Here is an 8,014-nt window from a genome sequence, read left to right as displayed (position 1 = left end):
GGTCCATGTTCCATTAATTAACATTCATTTTACTCAACCAACAGTGATGATTTAATTGGGTTTTTTTTTTTTTCATGTTAGAAAATTAAATCACTGCCCTATAATTTTGTGGTTTTTCTACCAACTGCAGCAATATGAAAACATAATGAATGTGTACAGAACAGTCCTGGACAATGGACGCCTACCTTTGGAAGTGTATGTAATAAATTGGAAGTGGTAATGCCTGGGGGTTCATTGATTTCCCCGGATCTCAGACATCTGAACAACAGACTTGACAAGCCAAGCAGCAATCAGCTGTGATTGCTGAAGATTGATCCCCGACTTAACTGCCTCGCTAACACCTGGCACGGTGATCAAAAGGAGGCCGGGTCGATACATCAGTCCACAGTATTTGCTAATTTGACCCAGTTGACCCACTCATATCTGAAGAGTCTCCTGGACTGTGGAAAGTCAGCACAAAATGACAAAACAGTCAATTGTAGACACAAGTCTTTTCATCATAGAATATATTATGAACTATGCTTTTCTCTTGTCTGTTCAAATATCGCTTAGATCATTCAAAACAATGTCCGTGAAGACAATTTTCTCAGATATGGACAAGCACAAATTACTTTTGAGCTTTTAATTGTGTCATTTTTTATTTGTGCTATGAATCATTTCAGAAAAATAATTTCCATACTTTACAACCTTAATTTCTATTCTTAAACATTAGGAAAGCAGTTCATGTGCGTGCGCATCATTGTGCAGTATATAAACATAGACACTTTGGCAGCTAGTCTATTGAATCTGTATTTCTTATAACACGAGAGAACAATGCCCAGTGTTCATGTATTCTGTTTCTTTTTTTTTTTTTTTGGTCAAATATGACCAGTTGTATTTGTAATGTCCTGCGGTTAGAGGCGGTGGTTTACATGATGAAGTGTTCTGGTGCTGGATACGAATGCAGAGGAAGCGACACACATTCATCTTCTTGTTCCGTGGCTTTGAAATGCAGAGCACACAGAACCGTCGATTACTCTTGACAAAAGAACAAGGTGTCCTATTAACTGCATCCACTTTGGTTGTTAGGCTTCCTGTGTGAAACCACTGCAACACAAAGTGTACTGTGCTTAAAACACAAACTCACCAGTTTCATTTAAAGGCAACGTTTGCTCCTAACCTCAATTTACACTCTGCCAGATTGTATCATTAGTTTCGGTCAGTGTTGGGGGTTTTTGACTGACACGTACTTCCTTGGAAAGACATTATAAAGAAGATTAACCCTGCTGCATCACTGTAACAAGTGGCTCATTAATTGTTAGGACTGAAGTAATGTAAAAGACCAATATCACCAAGACGATCAATATTGGTGAACCTCCCTTAGTGGCCATTTGGAGAGAATTCCTTATTTTTTAGTCCCTCAGAGACTCTGTATTCCTGTTAATTTATTCTGAAATGAATCACATAAACGTAAGTTTAGGAGGCCAGCACTCATTATGCTGAAATGATAAGCTTCAGTGATGCAGATCTGGACTTGAAATCAAATGGTCCTGAGCCGCTGTTGTTTTTGAACTGTGACTTAGAGGCCACACAACATGGACACAAACACGGCTCCCAAGCTGTTTGTGCTCCTGCCAGCACTGACTGAACACCGTCTGGAAACCATGGTTGAGTAGAGCTCTAATGACTTGACCACTAGAAAGGGTCAACGTCTCACAGACGATGAGGAAAAACCAAAAAAAAAACCACAGCATGGCACCTAATATCATATGATAATGACCTACTGAGCCTATTAGCATGTGCAGCAGATACGGTACCTGCTGGTCCATACTTGTGTTCACGATAACATCAGATAATGGCTGTTAAATAACATGTGAAGAGTTAACGTCCTTAAAGGATAACAGGGGTCATTTTCGACAGTTTTCAACAATTCCCAAAAACATTAATAAATGTTTCCCCTAATGCTCCAATTCATCATAGCTCTTTATCAATCTGATTTTGGCCAGTCAACCATCTCTCCAGACCATTTTAAGGTGAGGCCGGGCAGTGGAACAAGGCGTGCCACACAATGTCCGTAGTAAACACGGAAGCATCCGTCCAAGGATGTAAGCCTAGCGATTATTTGAGTGCCTGACAAGACTTTCTTTTCCTTTCTGCCACCTGCTCCACTTTAGTCAATCTTATTAGCGCCATAATTTTAAAAGCTTCAACCCTGTCATTTTAATTTGCCTCATGCGGATGTCTCCTTTTCTTCGGTGTCAACCACGGCTGTGTGTAGGACACAGGCACGGCACTCTGAGGAGTGATTTAATTTGATCTGATTAGTCTGATTAAAGGAAGGAAGCAACTGGATAATTATATAAATATTTACAGACAAAGAGAGGGAGGAAGAAGCAGACGTACGGAGAGAAACAAAATGACTCATCCTTAAACTGGGTGGAAATCAATTGTGTCAAACAGAGAGGAAAACGTGTTCTCCCTGTGGTAAAGGGACTACTGAACTTTGCTGAAGCCCAGACTTTGATGAGCAATCCAGGTAGGACTGCGAAGGCTCATGTGCTCGTCCCAGTGTAAAATCAGCAGCTGCTTGAGTCCTCTCACGCTGATTTTTCAGCCGGCTCTGCACAATCTCTGTTAAATTGCAATTATGCAGATTTTGGTTGAGGGAATTTCCTGCTATTGGTTGCACTCCGCTGTCCAAACCAGGGATAAATGAGGACATTAAAAAATGGATTCTTTAAGAGATTCAGGCTGTGTGTGAGGATCTCAGGATGGGCCTTGGAGTGGTTTGTCTGGAAAGTAGTTTTCCAGTTACTCTTTTCAGTTACTTACCATTGTTATGGACATGATATTCATACATTTTATTAAAGTTCCCAAATGTTGTAAAGCAGTTTGCAGTATTTCTCTAACTGCACTGAAGATTGGGTGGCAGACTGCATTTGGTTTCATGTACGTCTGCCCCACGCGGGTGAGGGTGAATTATGTAATTTATGGACCAGGCTTTGAGTCTAGAGAATGTTCTTCCTCATTCGAACGGCCGAGGAATAGTACTTAGCTTAGGCTTGTTGTATCACTCGCTGACACAGTTTGTGCCGTGCTCATTTTGTATCGACTATTTCCAGACCCACTTGGGCTGCTCCAAAAGATCTCGTGACTCCTCTTTTGACTGACACTTCTTGGTTCAACGTTTTTGTGTTTACGGCCTTGCATGGTCGGGCACTTGCCTACAGCGGCCGCGGGAATCTTTGGGATCTTTGCTCTTGAAAGCTATATGCTATATAAACAAGCTTACTGGCCACAGAAAGGTGAAGCACAGGTAATTGTTAATTTAATATCTGAGAAAACATGAAACGCCACCAGAGAATACATTATACAATACAATACATTTTTTCAAAAAATAATTAAATCATCACAAGGATTCAACTGACTGATTGTTTCACTACTAAAATGAAGGTAAAACTGAACCCGAATGACCACTGTGCTGAACTAGTGGAGCACAATGTGCTGTGGGTTTTCTCAGCTTCCCTGCTTGTTTGCTCCTGCCGTGACTTAGAGATGTAGGTTACCTCGGTTACAAGGGCGAAAAACACGCCGCCGTTAACTCAAGGTGAAATGATTCAGCCGGGGCCCGACTGGTAATGGAAACACTTTAGGCCTAGCAGAGATCAACCCTGTGACCTTTCACTTGCAGAGCGTTGTCTCTTGACACCGCTCTCTCTCCTGCAAAAGCCTCAGAGCCCAGTGTTGCAGTTATAAAGACAGATAACTTGAGACCTCATGTGTTATTGATTGGCAGAGTGAACGTCTGGCTAACCCTGTTTGCCACGTTCTGCTGCTTCAATCACGTTGAAGAGGAGTGAAATTGTCTGTCTGCTCCACATCCATCGGGAGGCCTCCCCGGTTAGGGTTTTATGTGGTGCTCCACTCTGTTCACTTATCACACAAAGATCCTCGTGACCCGTTGGTAGCAGTGATGAGCAGCACTGCTGACACTATTGAGCCGCCACTCAAATCCAGTGAGCTCGCAGGAAGATGGAAGTCAGCTCGAAGTAGAAAATCGATAATGCAACTTCAAGTTTATTGTCTCACAATTTTTGAAGGAGGTTTAATAATTAAAAAAGATTGTAAGATGCTTAATGCAAGGTCAGGTTTTCTTTGGCACTGCGTTGCGTTTTAGTAATGTATTAAACTTTTTAGAATGCGTTTTATCCTGTACCTATCTGTGCATGTGGATCAAATTAGACAAGCATGAGGCTTCAATAGTTGAGTCCTATGACTTACAAATACGTTGCCAGAACATGTTTTACAGTTATGAACAATAGCTCCTTGATTTGAATGCACAGCACTGGAGCTAATTCCCTGAACACGTGTGTGTTTATGATTTGGTCCAATCTGTGTCTACACACTCTGTTTAATTTCTGTCACCCCCAGGATCAATGCGAAAGGAATCGCCTGCTCATCAGCATTCTCGTGAATCAGCTTTGATGATCGGAAAGGTAACAGAAGTCATACTCATGCATAAATATATGACAGCTCCTCAAAACGAGGAATAGAATTAACAGGGTGAACTTAGATAAAAGTAAGGAAGCCAAAAGTATGTCCTAAGCCTATTATTAATTGCTGGGTCTGAGGCGAAAAAAACGGCTCCCTGCCCTTATTCATTTCTGACCCTGATGTAAACCCCTACTAAAACTTAATTGCTTGTGAGATGAAGCAGATTCTGCGCAGAAAACGTGCAGCGGTTCGAACTTTTTCACATTCTCCACATCACAACTTGTAGATCTGAGGGTGGAGCTGCTGAGCTGAGGACAGACACCAGCTTTCTGACTTCTTCACTGTCTTGTGCTCGTACCACACGGCCCCGACAACACACTGAGACTCCCGGGAAAAGTGAAAGTAAAAGCCGCAGGCCACTGCTGTATGAAATTAATTTGACTTTTCTAAAGTCAACCAGTCAATTAATCCATCAAACGTCAAGTCGTCCTGTTCAAAGGATTTATTTGCTAATGACGGAGCTGCCAAGGCCCCCTGTGTAAATTTTACTAACTTGGCCAAAATTTAAATGTGTTTCTGATGTTTATTAAAGGATGAAGTTCCTCTGATTACAGTGGCAGAAATAATGGAGTTGGATGGATGAAATCATACGCTGTAATTCCCGCTGGGTCTAATTATTATTATTATTTAAAACGTATTTGAGATTTTTATGCTTTTTTTGGGGGAACAGGAAATGTAAGAAGAGTCCCACTTCCCCAGGTGGACTTGGACAATGCAGTTATATATTATGTGCTGTAATAACCCAGGACTCTCCTGCTGGGTTTAATTATTCTAGAAAACTGCAATACTATGGAGAGGCAGCACATTAATCAGTCCCTCCAGGATTTCGCAGATCTTTTCATGATTGTTGAGGCTTAAAATCATTCGCGACAGCTCTTCTAAATAAATTGTGACGCGTGTTGCAACGTTTTTATGATTTTTGTTATGAAAATTTCATGATCACACAGAATTTACAATGAATTTGTTGAAGTTATTGTTACAACTACAACACTGCAAATTCCTAGAGGGACTGATTAATGTACTCTTTCCAAAAGTGTGTTTTGAGTTTGAGCCTGAACTTAAGCCCCAGTAACTCAAACATCATCCAATTGCTGCTTCTGTCAGAGTAAATACGTGGAGTGTAATTAGTCCCACACACAAGTATTTGACAGGTAACAAGTAAGTAGATATCTGAGAACGACTTACAAGCACAAGCACGAGGTACAAGCACAAATCTAAGGAGAAAACATTAATGCAAAGTGCTTTGAGAACAATGCAAGTGCAGGACAAAACAGATTGAATTATTTATTTAATAGATTTAAGTGCATGGGAAGCTGCAGAAGAGTTTTCAGTTTTCAGGCGTTTTTTGAATATTGAGAGTGAGGCTGCTGAGCAGCTGGAATTATTCCCATTACTTTGATTTTTTCGAGATGAAACGTGAAAATTAAATTAAAGTTACACGTAAATTGTGTGACAGGACTACAATGTGAAGCTTGCAGAGCTGGACCCCACCGAGGATGAGCCCGCTGTGGTTGTGCAGGATGACCGCAGCCCTTCAATGGCTCAACAACTAAAACTAGACTTCTTACAGGGGGTAACAAAGAACTAACGACGCGTGTGGCTGTTGATGTGATAGATGAAATGTTGCCCAATTCCACTATTGACTCTCGTATTTGAGACCCCAACCCATCCGAAAAGTAATAACGACAAATGTAACGCGTTACTTTTAACAACATAGAGTTTGAATGGAGTAATGATAATATATTACACTTTAGAGCAATGATCCCAGCACTAAACAATACACAGGAAATAAATTGAATCATTTGCCATTAAGTTAAGTCAAAGATGTAGTTTTTTGCAGCATTTCTTATATTTACTCTGAATACTGTTACTGCTTTTGCATTGTCTCACGTCATCACTACAAACAGCCTCCCAACACTCCCCATGGTTATGTCTATAATTAAAACCATTTGACAAATGTATTTTTATTTTTTAAGGGAAAAGTGAACATTCATCATCGTTCGTCTTCCCTAAATGTCACCCCACAACACTGGACAGGGGCTCTGTTTGTTTCCACCACTGGCCTATTGTAATCACATGCCGACACCTGCCAGAGGTCAAAGTGTCATCTTGCAGAGTGGAGATTGGAGATGTGTGTCTGGTGGTGGGAGGTGTGGTTAATGGTGCGGATAAATGGATACTGATGCTTTTCCCAACTCAGGCACTCACTCCTGGCCAAACAAGTCCCCTGGCAGAGCAAAAGAAAGAAAAAGAGCACAAATAAACACGGCTCCCTTTTATCTCCATCTGTCAATTTCCCTCGTCCTCTTCAATGCGAATGATTAAAAAAAGACCTTTGATTCGAGGGTATTTTGTTCACCCTCATCGCCTTTTTCGCTCTTTTTTTCCCGTGCTGCGCTTCCTTTGCTCTCCTGTTCAAACATCAATTTATTGGCCTGACAGCAAGAAGATCACTTACACAGAAAACCAAAAAGAGCGTGCCTTTTTGATCTCTTTGATGAAAACGTGTTAGGTTTGACGCTGGGTGGGTTTGATAAAGGGACGTGTGAGATGATAGGACCCATATCCCGAGGAAGTGCTTCGCATACACTTTGATTAGGCATTTAGCAGTAAAATATGTTTATGGAGATGAACGTGACATCTTTTAAATTCTTCAAACAGCCCATGGTCTGTTTGTTTTACAGCAGAAAAATGGATTTTCTAAATGGCATGTGGGTATATGGTTACATGCTGTGCTTTTATTTTCATTGGTTTTCCAGTGAAAAGACTATTTGATTTTGGCCCCTTTTCTTAAAGAAGACAGAAACAGCAGAGCTTGGAGCTTGAAGGTTGTGGGTTCGCGGCCCGGCCGGCCGAGCTCTTTCCGTGTGGAGTTTGCATGTTCTCCCCCGTGCTTGCGTGGGTTTCCTCTGGGTGCTCCAGTTTCCTCTCACAGCCCCAAACACGCATGTCAGGTCAATTGGTGAATCTGAAAATGCCCGTAGGTGTGAATTTGAGTGCTAATGGTTGTCTGTCTGTGTATGTCACTCTGTGGCCCTGCAATAAACTGCCCAGGGTGTCACCCCCACCCCCCTCTCGCCCAATGTCAGCTGGGATAGGCTCAAATAGGATCAGCGACAGATAATGGATGGATCGAGGAATGATATTATTCTAATTTCCACTTTTACCCTTTTCACGGGGGCAGGCTCCCACAATTATCTACCTCATCTCTGATTGGTCCAATCTGACAGCAGTCAATCAGGTAGATCATAAGCACCTGAGAGAGAAGTTTGTTTGTCCTTAATTTGCCTGTTCTGCTTTGTGTCGTTTGCTTACCAGTGTTTGATGCAGGTCTCAGGTGGATCTGAATGTTGCCCCTTTTAAAGAGTTGTCAGTGAAGTGTGCGAATCTTTGGTTTGACTAAACATTTTAAGCAGGATATTGTGTGATGTGACTAAATAACAGCTGTTAACTCAGTAACTCTTTCTCACTGACAATAGTT

The sequence above is a fragment of the Channa argus genome, chromosome 19 (assembly GCF_033026475.1).
Source record: "Channa argus isolate prfri chromosome 19, Channa argus male v1.0, whole genome shotgun sequence".
NCBI classification, from domain to species: domain Eukaryota; kingdom Metazoa; phylum Chordata; class Actinopteri; order Anabantiformes; family Channidae; genus Channa; species Channa argus.
This window is presented reverse-complemented; position numbering follows the sequence as displayed.